We start from the raw sequence: 18,464 nt of genomic DNA on the forward strand, positions 1-18,464 counted from the left end.
AGCTGCGAGCAGCGATGGAGGGCCCAAGCCGGTGGTACCGCCACCCCGGTGCCTTTAGGTAACTAAAGGCACCGGGGTTGCGGTGCCACCGGCTTGGGCCCGTAATCGCTGCTCGCAGCTATATTTCAGTTTGATACTCGCTCCGATTGACCTGAGAAACGTTTTACGTGCGAATATTTCAGCAGTTATTATATGTGTCCCGAATTTATGTCGACTGAACCAGCGATAGACTACCAATCATTCGTGAATGAATCATTCTTTTGGTTAGATTCTAAACGCGCTTGCATAACGGTCTAAAACTATTCGGATTCATTCAGACCGCTCCATCACTGAATCATCTGAAGCGGTTTCTCGGTCAGTACAGTAACAACAAATAGCGATGTTTTCAGTTGTTTCACTATAGTTGTTTCAACACGGCCCAGCACGGTTGCGTTTACTCCCGGTCCCGGACACTATATTAAACAGCGTTGCGACAACCAGTGGGAAGCGTTTCAGTTCGACAGAAACCTCTCTGTTACAAACCACAAATCACTCAATGATTTAATTAGTATTAAATCGGATGAAACAGCCTCAACGTTCCCAACAAGACTGATGAGGAAAGCAGGAGAAACACTGAGGCATGAACGAAATTAGAAGACTTTAAATCCCCTAATCACCCTTACAAACATTTACCATGAATGTACTGTAGTAATTTACCATGGTTGGGCAGAAATGTGCAGTATTTATATTGAATAGGCTACTATGTAGTAATAAATAAATAAATATAGTATATATATATATATAGGCCTACAGTATACTATAATATTATATAGTTTAATAGTAAATATTAGGGCTGTTTTCGACTAAGGATTTTCATAGTCGAATCTGATTCGTTAGATTTTGCCTTAGTCGACTGATAGTCGAACCTTTTTTTTTTTTTTTTAGATAGCAGCTAGATTTTTTCCATTTCAAACAAAAGAGCTAAAAGAAAAACATGGTGTGTAACAAATACCTTTTATTAATTTAAAGCCAGATGAACAAAACATATCACACATATATCATAATATTTCATAAACATGAGGAGCAATATGAGAGAGAAATTTGGTGATCGTTGTTTAGGTACATTAAACCACGTAAAGCTTTTTCACTTCCATGAGAACCGTGTGGAGTCAACCCACAACCGCTCCGCTGCCCTGCTGAAAATGTGAAGCAGAAACGCTTAATGTCAGATAACGTCCATAATAATTGGACTCTGGGTTTGATTTTTTGACCATTTTCAGTGGTTATGACTTATGAGGAGCAATATGAGAGGGAAATTTGGTGATCGTTGTTTAGGTACATTAAACCACGTAAAGCTTTTTCACGTCCATGAGAACCGTGTGGAGTCAACCCACAACCTCTCCGCTGCCCTGCTGAAAATGTGAAGCAGAAACGCTTAATGTCAGATAACGTCCATAATAATTGGACTCTGGGTTCGATTTTTTGACCATTTTCAGTGGTTATGAGGAGCAATATGAGAGGAAAATTTGGTAATCATTGTTTAGGTACATTAAACCACGTAAAGCTTTTTTCACGTTAGCCCATGAGAACCGTGTGGAGTCAACCCACAGCCGCTCCGCAGCCCTCCTGAAAATGTGAAGCAGATTTTTGAATACATTTTTATTTATTTACATTAGTAAGCTACAGGACATCGTCTTTCAAAACATGACCTGCGCGAAAGCGAAAAAAAATTTTTTGTACCCAGCCCTTCTGAAAATGCGAATGCGTCTGTCCCCAGCACATTTCAAACCAAATTGACGCTCATGTAAATTCGACTACGAGGTTCATAGTCGAATCAGACCTCTCCGAATCGAATCGTCGAATCCTCGACTATTAGAAGTCAGCCCTAGTAAATATAGTGATTTATATTGCATTAGTTTTATTAGGTGGGTAGAGGAATATATAATTAATGCTTGTTATGAAATTATGTCAGTTTCCTTGTAAAGGTGCGTATAGTTATTAACTTGTGTTTAGGTATTTTTTATACAGTGGGAGCGAGTAGCCTGTGGTTAACAAGGCTCACTGTCAAAATATTTTCATTTAAGCATAACAATTATAAAATATAGCTGCAAGCAGCAATACAGGGGCCAAGCCCTTAACCTGTTAAGCTGCACCCCCACTTTTGAAAAATCCCCAGAAATGACATACCCAAACTGAAACAGATACAGTTCATGAACCCTTTGTACTAAAAGCACAAGTATGATCTCATTTGAAAGCTGACACCTGACAGTTTATTGTAAATGTAGAATTAATTATTGTCATAATGAAAAAAATTGTTATAAATAGCTTTAAAGTTTTGTAAAGTTATTAAAAATTATTTTTATGAAACATCTTCATGAAAATAAAATTGAAGTTGACCCTGTAGCAATCTAGAAATGCACTACAGCTAAAGCCACGTCTAAACATTTTAAGTTTAAATCTGAAGATGATAAGTCTAAAACTCTGTATTTAGTTACATTTTTTTCAAGATAGAAGCACCTAGAGCTAGCTAGCATGTTAGCTTAGCACACCATCAATACATGACAATTTATGAGATTAAAACCATGTTTGTGCTCCAAACTTACTTTAAAACGCAAGTGAAGTGTTTTAAATAATCTTCTGTGATCTAATTTGACATCAGATAAAAAAAATCAGACAGAAAATATACTATTTGATCATATTCTGCACAATGATGGTCTATAGATTAGCATTACATTATAAATATAATCTATTATTATGAAAATACCTGGCATGGCTTGAAAAACACAGGTAACTCAAATATCATTGCAATCATGTTTATTGTCTTCAAAATATCTGTATCTGCATGATACAGCGCGATCTCTTGTTAGCTTTGTGTGTATCAGTGACGTCCTGGAATGTCACATGATTATGGCTCTTCTTCATGTTCCATATATGGGTTATTATTGTGCATATAGCGCCCTCAGGCTATTGGTATGAATTGAAAACCCAGTAAATGAGAGTGCCAAACGCTCATAAAGATTACATCGACGCATTTGGGTATAAATTCAATAAATATTATTCCTGTCTATAGAAATCTGATGTAAACCTATGAGAATCTATCAATATTTCTCCAAATCTGCACATTTTTGAGCTAAAAGCCCTGAGGGAAGTTGTTTTGTGTATCGCTGTCATGACGACAGCACAGAGTTTTTTTTATGAATGAAAGCGGCTGACGCGCATAATTCATATTAAAGGTATCGACTCATTTTTTCATTTCATAATTCCTGACAGAAATTAAGAAATAACTGTCGCTATAAGTTTCTCAGAATACAATAGTGGTCAAATACTGAAACTTGAGTATTATATCTTTTTAATGATGTATAGTTTGTCAAGGTATAACATTAAATCTGATAGTAAATTTGAACTAAATAAAAAAAAAAAACGCTTCAGTGCGCAGGCGCACTGGCAACGGTTAACAGGTTAAACGCACCGCAAGCAGAACAAGTATGGCGCACAGCAAGCACAGCCAGCACATCATGTACATGAAGCACAGCAAGTACTGTAAGCACTGCAGCGCAGCATATATTTAAGCATCAACAGCAGTGCGGAGCCAGAAGAACAAAAAGAGCAGAAATTGAATATACATGTAAATGTACATCAAGCACAGCAGCGCAGCAAGCATTTAAGCACCAAAAGCAGTGCAAAGCCGGAAGGAATTGAAATGACAACTTTATACAAAATTTTAATGTTGTTCCACACAGGACTCGAACCCACGACCGGAATGATTCGAGATTCATGACATGTGGTTAAGCAACTTCCGCCACTCAGAGGACGTGAATTGGTTAGCAAGGCAACAAACACAGGCTAGCTCAACTTTGCAGACGAATATCTCGGGAATGGTAGCGAATATCAAAAATCTGTTCAGTAATTTCTGTGCGGCTCGGTCCAAAGATCATTTGATAAAATTTCTGTTCAAACTTTTCAAAAGTTATTGGCTAAAATAGCCATTTTCCAGATCTCATGACCCGTAGGTGGCGCTGTTCCCAACTTTGGCATGGAACCTCAGATCATGCTTCCGATGAAGTGTACCAATTTTCGTTTAGATTGATCAAAGTTTGGCCGAGCTATAGCTTCTGAACCAATTTTGAGTCGACCTCGTTAAATTTGCCACATCATAACTTTTTTTTTTCCAGTATAGCAAAAAATTCTGTTCAGTCATTTCTATGGGGCTCAGTCCGAAGATCATTTGAGCACATGTTTGGACAAAATTGGACAAAATTTGAAGGAGGAGTAGCGAAAAAACTGTTTTTCATTTGTTCCAATATGGCGGATAGTCACATTGTTGGAAAATGACAAATGAGATATCGACGGAAGCGGCATAAGCCAAGGAAAATAATGAAGCAAAGAAATCAAAATTTGAACAATTTTTTCAAAAGTTATAAGCGTTTTTGCAAAAGACCTTATATCTCTGGAACACTAGGTGGCGCTGTGTTCAGTCTTCTCATGTACCTTCAGGGCATTGTGTCAATCATCCATACTAAATTTTGTGAAGATATGTCAAATAGTTTAAAAGTTATTGCAAATTATAACAAAATTCAAAATGGCGGACACGTGGTACATTCGATCTTGACAAAATTGGCATCCACGGATTTGGCATGATGCAAGGAATCCATAGATACCACATTTATGGTATTCTGACAAACTGTTCAAAAGTTATTGACCAAAGTAGCAATTTTTCATATCTCATGACCCGTAGGTGGCGCTGTTCCCAACTTTGGCATGGACCCTCAGAACATCCTTCCAATGAATTGTACCAATTTTCGTTTCGATTGATCAAACTTTGGCCGAGATACAGCCTCTTAGCCAATTTTGGGTCAACCTCGTTAAGTTTGCAACACCATAACTTTTGAACAAAGATGAATAAAAAAAATCTGTTCAGTCATTTCTGTGCGTCTCAGTCCGAAGATCATTTGAGCACATGTTTGGACAAAATTGGACAAAATTTGAAGGAGGAGTAGCGAAAAAACTGAATACTGTACTTTTCAAAATGGCCACTACTGTAATGGGCGGAGTCTTAATGTAAGGAATTGGTTGTGATCAGCATGATGAGAGCAATCAGGTGTACTATGTCTCATTTCTGTGGATCAAAGGGTTCAAAAGTTATAACCATTTAAATGTTGAATTTTTGAACTGGTGGTGGCGCTATAGAGTTGGTCCTAGAGACACAAAAATTGCTACATTTACTATTCATGGTCATCAATACAAGTGTGCCAAATTTCATCATTTTCCTATGTATCCCCTTCGGGGCTTGGCCCCTAATAAAATAATTATTATTTCTCACCAACAGCTATAAGTTTGTATAAATAATTTATTTGTTCCAAGGAATAGTTGTACACAGCTGTAGCCTAAATTATCAAGTTTTTTATTTATTATGGTTTTATATATCTGCATACTGTTGGGTACCACATTTCCATGTAGGCTAAATACCACACTTTTTTTAGGGTTACCTTAACTTATTTATTGAAACTGTTATGTTTCAATAAATAAGCTAAACCCCCAAACCAACCCACCTCAACTTTTCGATTTGATAATGCGGCCATCGAATGAAACTAATTGAATAGCCCTGCCCTACACTGTTCATAGGCTGTGCACTGTACACTGTGCAGCCTCCATGTTACAGCTAATGCTGTGAGATTTTATGTATGTTTAATCTTAAACATAAAATAACCTGATCCTGTTTGATCAAGGCAACCGACTGTTCTCACTTGCATCAAAATCATGTCTATTCATTGTATGCATTTGAAATATAGAATTTGGTTCGGTTTTAATGTACCCAAGTGTACCTAAAATAAAAAGAGAGTTTAATATACAGGTTTGTGGCTCTTAATTTCTTTTTATTAAATTAGAATCAAGAATCAAAATCGAATTGAGAGCTTGTGAATCTGAATCGAAATCGAATTGAAACATCTGAATCGACACTCAGCCCTAATTAAAATGATGTGCAATACCATGCAAACATTAGAGCCCTGTATATGGAAAAAACACGATTCGTGGTCTTTAAGAATCGATTTTGAATCGACCACATTTTCAAAAACGATTAATAGAAAAATCTTCTTTCTTTTTTTTTTTACGCAGCCCTACTGATCATATATCACCCAGCCCAATTTTTACATCATTGACAGTGTTGAAATCTAAATCTGACTGATCTGCTATTTACTGAAAATTATGGTGTATGTAAAATTTCACTTACCTCAGCAGTGCTGCATTCATTCCACATATCACATAAAAAAGACAACAAACAAACAAATTAGTCAATGATGCTGAATTCCACTACTTAATACATACAGATAAAAAATCATCTCAGATTCCCTTACACCATCTTTACATTGTCATTGTGCAAAGAAAAAGTGAAGAGTAAGCATTTTGTTTACTTAATACAGGTATAGTAATGTATCTGATATGTGGTTTTGAATAGAGTAAACAAATAGGGAAATAACATTTTGTAAACATTACACTAATGAAACTAAGAACTTATTGTTTATATAGAACAAAACAATTATATGAACACAATATTTTTTACCAAAACATTCTCCTCAACATGTTACAAACATGTTTATATTCACAAAAATACACTTCCAACCTTTTCTCAAAGATAGTCACAAATTACCAATTAGGCTAATATGCTTTAATTTCTCTGTTGAACTATAAAATGTATTCACAACTTTAACACAAGAAGCTATGTTATAACATGACTTACCTTAAATCAGTTCTGAAAGTCTTCTGAAAAACACAACAAAACGATCAAATTCAGTTTACCAAAAAATTGACAAGCTATTGCAGTCCCAATACGATATTACCCTTCCAATAATTCAAAAACTATGGTATAGGTTAACAAACTGTCAAAGATTTTCTGTCGATTAAAATGCTAAATGTGGTACTACACTGGGGGTGGAAATATATAAGCTTGGACTTGATGCTGGATACCCAATACACAGAACAATTGAGACATCAGAATATATATATTTATGATTCTGAACCTGAAAATACAAAATATTTTAGACTTATTTAATAAAGCATTAACTCAGTGGCTGACTACATACATGCATAATAATACAAGACACTTTTTCATGGTATCTGCACTGAAAACCGGAACACAAAGAGATATATTTACACCTTCAGAAGAAAATGCACTCATCTGTCACTTTTCCAGTTGTATTGTTTTTATCAATCATACCTTCTCAAAATAGTACAACACACGTCCATGGTATTTCAACATTGTAGTTAGCGTATCTAAACATAATTAACATTACTATCAGTTAATTTATTCCCTGACCTCTGAATTTCGCCCGTCGTCAGAATGACGTGATTGCAAAAACCTACTGTGAATGTCATAAAACGGTCAAAATCAAAATATGAAAATCAGAGTACAATCCGCAACACAAACTGACACGCAACGTTATATGCTTACATGAACGCAATACTGTAACGTTAGTGATGTCCGGTTCGTGAAAAGAATCGTTCTTTTGAACCGGTTGAAAAAATACACCAAATCGACTGAATCGTTCGCGTCCTGAGTGAGTCAGCGCTCATCCACAATAGCCAGCATAATACATTACTTAACTTACTCACAATCGGACATGTCTGGCTCACAGTCCCTCCAACTCGAAGTAAACTAACATCAAAGAGCTAACTTCAGCAGGCACCGCTACAGGTGCAACAATGAAAACGGACCGTGCAATAACGGAGCTTGAGTTCCTGTGACGGATTCGGCCATAATGCTGCTTACTGTACGTTCACACCGTCGCCGACTTCAGCTTCCAAAGTTACCGGAAGTCATTAATTTTCAATGGAAGCTTCTCTCAGCTGCAAGGAGCATCAAATCAGAGCCCGTCTACGGAGAGCCTGCCCACTCCCTATTAAGCTCTATTGTACCGAATTTTGGTTGTAGTACCACCAGAGTTCCACTGGGGGCGATCGCCATGAGTGCAAAATGAATGGGAGTCAATGGGGCTAGACAGCTAAATGTGTCTCTTTCACCCGATTGCCGTTGATAAATCTCAAATCTGATTGTAGATTTTGCAAGTTCAACATGGGTTTTAGGTCGAAAGTTGAACGAACGAGTACTTATGTCCTTTCGTTTTCTTACAGGTTGAGTTGTTGTTGCCCATAACACGCTAGCATTCTGCTAATGAACGCTGATTGGTCAGTGAAGGACTGATTACGACCAGAGATACCGCTTGATGGCATCGTGTCATCCGCAGCGGGACCAGAAACAAACAAAACAAAAACTCTTCTAACAAGTGTGTTTACCTGTGTCAGCTGTGTTGTCGATGCCTCGAGAGAAAAGAAAGTGCACAGCGCGAACGCACCAGAGTGACTGAAGGATTGCCGTGAAGCAGTATCTCTGGTCGTACATGTATATGACGTCATTGACACTTTAAAAGACTTTTTAAAGCAAATACGTGACTCAAAAAAATCTAACACCCAGCAATGTGTAATTTATTTGCATCTCCTTTCGAATACAACATTCAAATTACAAGACAAAAAATTATATCCTGAGAAAAGTGGATTTTTATTGGTATAGCGCCATAGACCTCCATTCATTCTGCACTCGTCCTGTGAGCGCCCTCATATGGAATCAGAGAGGAACTGCAACCAGTTCAGAAGCCGGAAGTGTACTGAGAGTGAAACTTCTCGCCATATTAGACATTCTCTGATCAAATCCTTTGGCGTCGCGTTTTGAGCGTCAATCTGAAAGTAGCTCAACTTTATGGTAATGAGCTATGACGCGGTTCAGCGGCAAACGCCAGCAACCAATCGGAATATAGACGTCCTTCGCGCTGGTTGATTCCGGAGAAACATACGATGTAAACTTTCGTTCCTACCAAAACATTAGTTCCGAGAAAGCGGAGGAGAAGCTGATCATCGCCGTTGCAGGGTTTCCTATCATTAACGGATTAACCATCATAGAGTGAAAGTTTATCATTTGCATGTGTTTAAGTCCTGTCAGTTTAACAGGGCGCGTATAGAGAGAGAGAGAGAGAGTGTCCCGGCCGCGCGCGCGCGCGCACTCACTATTAATAATAACAAATAATAATTGCTCATTATTCTTTTTTCCCGACCAAATGTGACTAAAACGGTTATACAAATGCTGTCATTATAAAATATTTCTAATGTCAATGAATAGCTTGTTTTTTTTCTGTTTACATTTCATGATGTGACACTTCTCTTCTCCCATGATCGAACATAGAATACATCAGACAAACGTCAACAAGCTTCCCCGTACTTTTTGACAAGCGTCCTTAATGCTGCTTAATGTACTTTTTGACAAGCATAGAATGCTGCTACATCAGACAAACGTCAACAAGCTTCCCCGTACTTTTTGACAAGCGTCCTTGACAGGGCGGCCAGAGCTTCCTTGCAGCTCAAGTCGACGGCTGTGTAAACATACGGTTTACTCTCTACGATAATGCTGTCTTTAGGCCTACGTGCTTTTGAAATGATCGTACATAAGTTACCAGTTTACTAGGTTAAAAAAGTGCACATGGACGCCCCCCACCCCCATTTTTAACTAAAAATAATAATAAACATCCTTTTCAGCCAAACCCAATACTTTCACAACAATTTAAATACATAGTCTAACACATGTCGTAAAAAATACTTTATGGAAACTCTGTATTATTTTTATTGAGGCCATTCAAATTTACAACGACGACGACAGGGTGCAACCGTGGATCCATTATTCATTAAAAAAAACAATGCCTATATACATAATTGTCAAAGAAAAGCATACAAACATATCAACTACATCTAATTACTTAAAGAAATATCATATATGTTATGGATGACCAAAAATTAAGCACGGATTAACCAGATTAAATAGAAAGTAGAAGGACACCCCAGTTAACAATTTTTGGTTCCCAGAACGTTCCCGGAACGTTATTTTCAGGTTCCCAGAACGTTCCCAGAACGTTATTTTCAGGTTCCCAGAACGTTCCCAGAACGTTCCCAAAACAAACATTCTAACGTTCCCTGTTGGTTAGCTAGGAAAGTTTTCTTTACGTTAATAGAACGTTCCCTATAGGTTAGGGGAACGTTCCGGGAACGTTCCTGGAAGGTTCCCGGAACGTTGCAGAAAGGTTCCCGGAACGTTCCTCGAACGTTCTCCTAACCTCTACATCCTGATATGCCTGTACACAAATTATAGGTCTACAAACAAATATTCTACATTGTTTATTGTTCAAACACTTAAGAATCCAATGGCTATATTATTATTACAATAAATTGAATTTACAGAGACTATCTCTATAATATATATATATATATATAATATATATTATATATATATATATATATATATATATATATATATATATATATATATATATATGAAGAGTTCAGATGCAAAAGCCTCTAAATGCCATCTGAAATTTTCTTCTAGAATGATCATTTTTATCAAGCTCGTATATTTAAATTCAATAATTTCACTTAAATGGCAATGAAGATTACCTATTAATTGTCATTTAAGTGAAATTACTGAACTTAAATATACAAGCTTGATAAAAATTATCATTCTATAAGAAAATTTCAAATGGCATTTAGAGGCTTTTGCATCTGAACTCTTCATATATATAATTACACTTTCATGCATCATTAATAAGTAAATCAGTCATAAGTAAATCAATCAGTTTGTATTAAATAAATAAATCAGCACACAATCCATGTTTTTGTTGATTCATTGTTTTAATTATCAACCTAAAATAAGTAATTAAAAACAGCGTTATCAAAATGTATTCAGGAACAGTAATTTACATTTATTATTTAAAACATGAAAATATTTAAATAAATAAAATTGCACAAACATTTTAATTAAAACAATCTTTTTGCTAACTAGCCTATAACTTTGAAAAAGTAACAACAAAAATGAAAAAGTATTAATATACAATATACGATGTGGTAGCCTATCTTCACTCCGCTCAGAACAGGTAAACTCCCAACAACGTTATCTGCAAATTTAACAAGAAAATGAAAAGACAACACGTTACATGGACATTAGATGAAACAATTAGATGAACAATTAAAGAAACAATCTTCTCTCATGAAGTGGGTTGAAGTCACGATGTCACGAAGTGGAAGCTGGTTTTCCCGAAACCTCCTTTACGCTACGTCGTTCTTAAGTTACACTATTCGTTAAACGTTCTTAGTTAAGTATACCTTCTTCGGAAGGTTGGTCTGGACCACTGTTAGCTTAACCTTATCACTGTTGCAAGGCTGGGTTTCCCGATAACGTTGTCTCTTAGCGCGCTACGAAGACTCTTAAATAACTTAACTAAAGTTATACTAGTAATGGTGTGTTCCCCGAACTATACCTTAGAAAGCTGCTTAAGATATTCCTTCTTACGTGCTAGTCTATAGTTTGGATTATTTTTTATAATATCCAGTAGTCCTACTAAATGTAATTTCAACTATTTCTGAAGTGCTTTCTTTGACAAAGAACGGCGCTTTCTCACATAACGCAGAAGCAGCCCCTGCACGAGTGATTCTCGAGTCGAGTCATTGATATCAACACATTCATCACCATCGCCAAGGACAGCGCCGGGTAACGTCGCACGTAAGAAGGTATCTTAAGCAGCTTCCTAAGGTATGATTCGGGGAACATGCCTAGAAATGGGACACCTTAGTCTTCGTATAGTGCGCTAAGAGATATTGTTATCGGGAAATGCAGCCCTGATTAGTATAAAAAGCAAACATGCTTTTGGATATTAAACCGTGTTTTATTTATTTCGTTATAAATCTTATCAATAAAACCCATACAAAGATGTTTATGCGCTTAAAACATGTGTCCTGAAAAATAAAATAAGAATACTTTTTCATTAGTAACCATAGTTAATACTCATATGAAAATAAATTCTGATACAGTGTGTTTACCATTTTAAAGTTTTGTGTGGGGCAAATTTCAGGGCCAATCCAATTTGGTCTTCCACCTCAGTCGCCTTCAGAGTTTTGAATTGTTTTTGTGTTGCTCCTAGAAATAGAATGAAATAATCTCTGTTAAAAGTCTAAATAATCTCGTAACGTATTACATTTATATTAGAAATAGGGTTAGATTTGAAGTGTAGGCCAATTGTTGACCTGTGGACGTCCGTTTTCGCCCATAATAATAATAATAAACATTAAATAAAATTAACATCTGACATTTTCAAATTACTCCAAGTTTTGACATGTGACCACAGGACCTGAAACCATGATGCTCTCAAGTTTGACCTGCCTAATTACTCGAAATGTTGTATTAAAATTATGGGGTTATTATTGTTGCAATATTCCAAATAAATAGATTAATTTTCACAAATAAATGTAAAGAGATTCACAGAAATGTTTCGAATTCACAAATAAATAGATTAAGATCCACAAATAAATGTAAAGAGTTTCACAAAAAAAATATAAAATTCACAAATAAATAAAATGAGATTTGCAAATAAATAAAATATTTTCAAATCTCTTTTAATTTATTTGTGTATTTTATATTTTTTTTTTATTAATTTTATACACAGAAAGACAAGATTCAGTTGCATTCTAATGTCTGCCGAAATGTAAAGTATTTCTGTGCATTCACCACCATCTCATTTCATAGTGAATTTAGTAAGCAGAAATCTTTATTAATTTTGTTCTGCAGATGAAAAAACTTGAAAAAATGGTTGAGTGGTAGGCTATACAATTGCACCTGCTGATGCATTTGGGAAACGCAGCCCTTTATGCTGTTGGATTACAACATTATAGGCTATATTTAAAAGGCCTACACGTATCATCAATATAATTCATCATAATAAATTTAAGTTTCTGTATTCCCTTAAATCCCTATTAAATCCTGAGCCTCGGTCAATTCGTGATCCTTTCGTCACATACGCTTTGCACAGCCCGTGAAGCAGATTTAGCAAGATATACACTCAGTATTGTAAATAAAGGGGCGGAAGAAGAAAGAAGTTAGAAGAAAGCTTTCCTATTATAATAGAGCATATGTTGAGGCCTTGGAAGGCAAGTTTGTTCTTCCTCCCCTTCAGGCTGTAGGCACTCAGCACTTCTTTGGAGGCCACCTTACGCAACATTTTGCGTATAGCTGCCCCTGGATTTGCACCCCCAAGGGAGTGAAGGTAGTTCATCTATAAAACAACAACAACACCATTAACAACTAAAACAACAATGTTATATAAACAAAGAATACAATTATATATTAAGATGGAACAATACTACAGATTAAAATAATGCAATTATCATGCAATAGCTGATTGAAAGGATAATGCTGCGTTCCAGGCAGGTTTTTGAGCACGTAAATTACAACTTCAAAACACGACTCACGATGTTAGTGTCTGCTATGTGATTGTATATGTGCTGTCAATCGATTAAAAAACTAACTAGTCGCACATTATTTATGCAATTAATCGCTATTATTAGCACCTAACATTAAAGTTTTTAACATATTTTTTAAAGTTTTTAATGTATTTTTTATATTGCAACAATTTCACATATAATCTCAAAATGATTGTAGAAACACCATAAAGACAGTATATTTAAATATTTGATCTAACAGGTAGAAAATATACAGAAATTAAATAGTTATCCAAAACTTCACTGTCTTTACTGCAAAAAAAACAAACAAACAAATTATGCAATCAAGTGCAGTGAGTGATTTTCTCTTTGTCTTTTTTTCTCCGTTTCACCCTATGGTTTCACCTCGTGCCTAACAATGCCCTTCAGCCGTGAATTCAGCACAGTCTCTGCTTATTGCTTATATATTACGTTTATTACCATCTTTGTCCTTTTCTCCTTGTTGTTCAATGCAGTGTCCATCTCTTTTAAATCATCAACATTTTGGCATGGCCCAGCAAGGATTTCCTCCTCTGCCTCGCCACCTGGCACAGCCACAGCAGCCAGTATGCTGCGTTGCATGGAGAGGATGTCTTGTTGATTTTCACTTATTTCCTGCAGTCTCTGTAGGACTTTTGTGCGATAGTCTATGGAGAAATAATAAACATGACAAATTTCATTCCTTAAATGTCTATGCAGTTTTTGCCATTAATTATCTAGACGTGGCCGCATGACTGTACACTTCTCATAATATCTAATCACCTCCACGTTGTACCGGCTGGGCAAGGTCTTTTTGGACTTGACCTTGCCCCAAGACCCTGAGGGGTACACTCCTAAGACTCCTATAACATTTTGTGGGAAACACAATGTATGTGTGCATGTTTGTGTTGCAGAACTGCTACTGTAGCTTACTTTTTGTTGCTTCCTCAGTTACATTCTGTGGCTCATTGAGGAGGAGATCAGAGACTGCAACAAACAACAAAATAGGTTACAAAATATTACATACATGAATATAACACAATACATTTTGATTTCCACACCTTGATGGAGGGGAGACACATTTGTCACTGAAGACTCTGGTAATGACTCTTCTGCTGTAAAAAATAACAATTTATTGTATATAGAGCTGCAGGTGTAAATAAACATTGAAAAAGTGTAATATCATTCAAATGCTTACTGAATAAATCCGGAGATCTTGTCATTTGCCGTTCTGTGGGTGAGAGAGAGAAATATATAGCTTTAAATATATTTGGAATGATACATTATATGTTAAATAAATAACTTGGAGAGTATTATATTCTGCAAACCTTTGTCTTGAGGGAATGTTTGGGGCTGATCTAAAAACACAACAGAAATGTGAAAAGACATGTTAGCAGGTTGCTTTGAATTTTTAGATTTTTAGAAAACAAAATAAAGCGGATGAGTGAATAACATGTATTATTAGCGACTTACATTTGGGTGGAACAGGTTTTGTTAACTTTTTGCCCTGAATTGGGATAAATCTGCCCTCATCTAAAATATATAGAAAAAATATGAAAGATAACAGTTAATAGCAAAATGCATGTTTTATGTATAAAAAAAAGCATGTATAAAAATACAGTAATTGACAATTTTGCTCTTCAGTGGACTTGGTATTTAGATATTTTTTATATATATATTTAACAGTTTCAGTTTTAATTCATTTTTAATCACAGTTTTAATCACTTTGATACTATTTCAGAAGTCGCATTTTTCTCACAAAACAATTTCACAATTGTTAATTTTCTCAAAACTGAACCTCTGTAAATTATTAAAAAAAAATTTAAACCTACAACTATGCTTTATAATTGTTACATTACTGGTTACATTACTGTTATAATAATAATAATAATAAATCAATAAAAACTTTTGGTTTAATCACAAACAAAGAATAATCTTCTTTGGATTTACATTTAACATTAACCAACAAGATCCCTGCAATATCTATCCAGAGTTCAAAAGGCATGCAGTTAATGCTGTAAAGTATAACGTTTCCAAATGTTAAGAAGTATAATTACTTAATGCTATAAAATGTCATTATGTTTCACTGGAGCACACCTGTGACTTTCTGCAGACAGCCCTTACAATATAAATAAACTGACCTTTCACATGCAGGTGAGGTCATGTAGCAGCAACTGCTATGGTAAGATCTGTTTTAACGCTAAAAATATGCATTCTTTTCACACATTTCCACAGAGTATATAGGGCTACTGAGCTGTGGTTGTTGGTAGAGCACAGAGCTCAGGTGCTAGGTTTCTACAATCTACCTAATACTTTAATATGAAAATAGTACCAAAGTGATTAAAACACTGTAAATGTAAAAAAGAGAACAAAAAAAATAATTATTTTGTTGTGTGATTTAAACATTTACCATCTGAAGAGATTTCAGTTTCAGACTGAAATCTCCTTGGCTTTTTGTGCAGCCTCTTTTTATTTGCGGTGTCCTCCGTTTCCAAATTGGACGTCTCTGCAACAAGACGGCATTTCTGGGAGGCTTTTGTATATGAGTCTGGAAAATATAGATTGTTGCCAGAATATTACATTTCATAAAGTAATTTTAGAGATAACCCTTAGAGATAAAATTTAAACAACATTGTAAGGCTATTGTTTGGCAAATAGGTGGTCCTTACAACAACATATTCATGAGTTACAGTCAATACACATAGTCTATAGACCTGGTTTAATCCTGTTTTACCTGTTCTTAGCCAAATTTTTTTAATTCGGAACCGTTTCCATTTTTGCTTGTCGGGCAAGGCACTTTTTTGAACCAGCTGCCGTGTGTTTAGGAATGTCCAGAAACAGAATATTCCCTGTAAAAAAAAAATGCTTTTTTTTGTTTTATTTGTATTTCATTAATCTGATTTTAATATTGTAAGTTAATGTTACTTTAAAGTTAATTGAATACAAAAGCATACTTCAGTGGTCTCCTCCAGCCATGTGGTTGGGATGATTTCCACAGAACTGTCATCAGCAAATTCCACCACTGCAAATGTTTTCTTTTCCATCTGTTAAGAGATTAAAATCATAATAATAATACAATTAAGCAATTAATAAAGGTGTACACATAACCAGCTCTGTGCAATTACAGTCATTAAACAGCTTGCAATTGTTTGAATTATATTATTTTCCCTTTTGGCCTACCTGTTTGCAATAGGTAATTCTGTGCGCTGTAACATAACAGTAATCTACTGGCAGCTGTGGTTGCCAACAGTGTACTGTTAATTTACAGCTCTCCTTTTTTTACAGCATGGAGGTTACTTGGGTCATCTGGGAAACCGATTGCTTCAAACAGTTTGAATTTAAAAACTAGAATTTATACATAGTACTGTCAACTTACTTAAAGCTAGGGTAGGCGATCCTGTTCAGAAGCATTTTTTTTATACTGGGTGAAATGGTCCTTCCATTCTGATAGTAGTCAATACATTATGTGTTCAGAAAAAGGAATTAAAAAAATCTGACCTCTGTAGCAGCTGCAGGACAGTAAAAACTCTGACCAATCACTGCCATTCGGTGCGAATGTAAAGAACCAATCAGATGCCTTCATGTCTCGTGCCCGCGCCCCACTGCGTGCGCTGCCCTACGTGCGCTCATCACATGTCACCGTTTCCGGAAACATATAGCTCACTACACCGACTAAGCAGGAGTTTGCGGCACAATGGCAGATAAAATGCTGCCAAAATTACCAATACCAGCTTTGCTTGTAACTACTCGCCCTGACAAAAAGGCTAAAAAAAGAAAGTCTGAGGCAGAAAAGGCTGCAACGAAACTGGCGCTTGATAAAGCCAGAGGACAAACTCGGGTCAACATCGGTTCATCCTTTGAACGCTGGAGACAACTAAGGAAGCTGAAGGGCCTAAAAAGCGATGCCGAGGTTGCGGTCTTTCTGCTGGACAGGTAATTATTTGTTTTGCTTCGGGGGGATTTGTTATTTCCATGATATATGTTATGTTAGGCAACGTAGTTACTGTTGTAGCTTGTATTAGCCCAATCAGATCCAATGCTCTCGTCGTGGAAGCTCTAACAACCAAAATAACGAAGATTTATAAAAACATAAAATTCACGTTTGCCAGTGATAGTAACAAAACAAAACGTTAAATTTTTACATTTACTTTAGCAGACGCTTTTATCCAAAGAGACGTTGCTACATTTCCGAGTTCATACAACACCAAACGTGTAACGTTAGCCTGAAAACTGCGAGTAACATTACTAACAATAGCCATGTTTTTTTTTTTTGCATTCATTTTAATAATAATATAGTTTACTTACAGGTGAATGAGACATGACGTAGTTTGGTTGATGCCCATAATGTGCTGAAGTACTCGGCTTTCCTGTGAAGTGCAGCTGACTCCAAATGTAGATGCGCGTTCATGTTTGTGGGGGGGGCGTGGCTTTGGACGGAGCACTGACAGGAGGGGGCGGAGCTTAGAAGAGGTGCCACTTTCAAATCTGGCTAGCTCTACAGGATTGCCTACCCTAGCTTTAATTCGAGTCCACTGAAAATTAATATCTCTTTCTTAATATAAAACTGCAAACACCTAATGTGTAATAGTGAATTAATTAAAAATATGACTTTAACTCAAATCAAAGAAAAACTAATATTAAAGTCAAGGGTCAAGAGCCCAACTAAAGCAAACACTGATTACCATCATGAAACCACCATCAAACCTCTGTCTCCTCTAAACCTTTGGTACTGCTGTTTGTGGAGTTGTTTAATACTCCTCTGCTAGGATCTTAAGATATTTAATGTCTATTATCTCCAGTTGATTTTAAAAAAATCTGTTCTTCATGTTCCTCTTATGAATTAACTTAGAAAATTAACAGAATCAACTATGTAATTATTTACCCAGTCAAGTGGATTATATTATTGAACTAATGTTGGGAATAGTGAATAGGGTATATGGTGTATTGGGGAACATAGCCTCTGAGTGTCAACTTTGAGCGCTGTTAATTCACAGTATATTCCTGTAGGCTACTTTCTCAAAAAAGACAAATATCACCCAGAATGCATCTTTTCTATGGTAAATTTCTGTTTTAATGGAAAACAGCATGTTACTGTCAAAATGTGGCCGTTTTTTACAGCAATTTTTTACAGTGAGGACAATACAGGAGATTGTTATACAGTGATG

General features: G+C 35.9%; 1 long non-coding RNA gene across 1 annotated transcript; it reads right to left on the reverse strand.

The window, feature by feature from the left end:
- Positions 1 to 4,147: 4,147 nt before the first annotated feature.
- LOC308686257 lies at positions 4,148 to 7,700 on the reverse strand. The gene is made up of 3 exons (XR_014029552.1): positions 7,588 to 7,700; positions 6,716 to 6,738; positions 4,148 to 6,218 (listed from the first exon to the last, which is right to left on the reverse strand). It is a non-coding gene; the product is annotated as an uncharacterized lncRNA (long non-coding RNA).
- Between the last annotated feature and the right edge of the window lie 10,764 nt (positions 7,701 to 18,464).

This window comes from Scardinius erythrophthalmus (assembly GCF_964197995.2).
Source record: "Scardinius erythrophthalmus genome assembly, contig: HAP1_SCAFFOLD_59, whole genome shotgun sequence".
NCBI lineage: Eukaryota > Metazoa > Chordata > Actinopteri > Cypriniformes > Leuciscidae > Scardinius > Scardinius erythrophthalmus.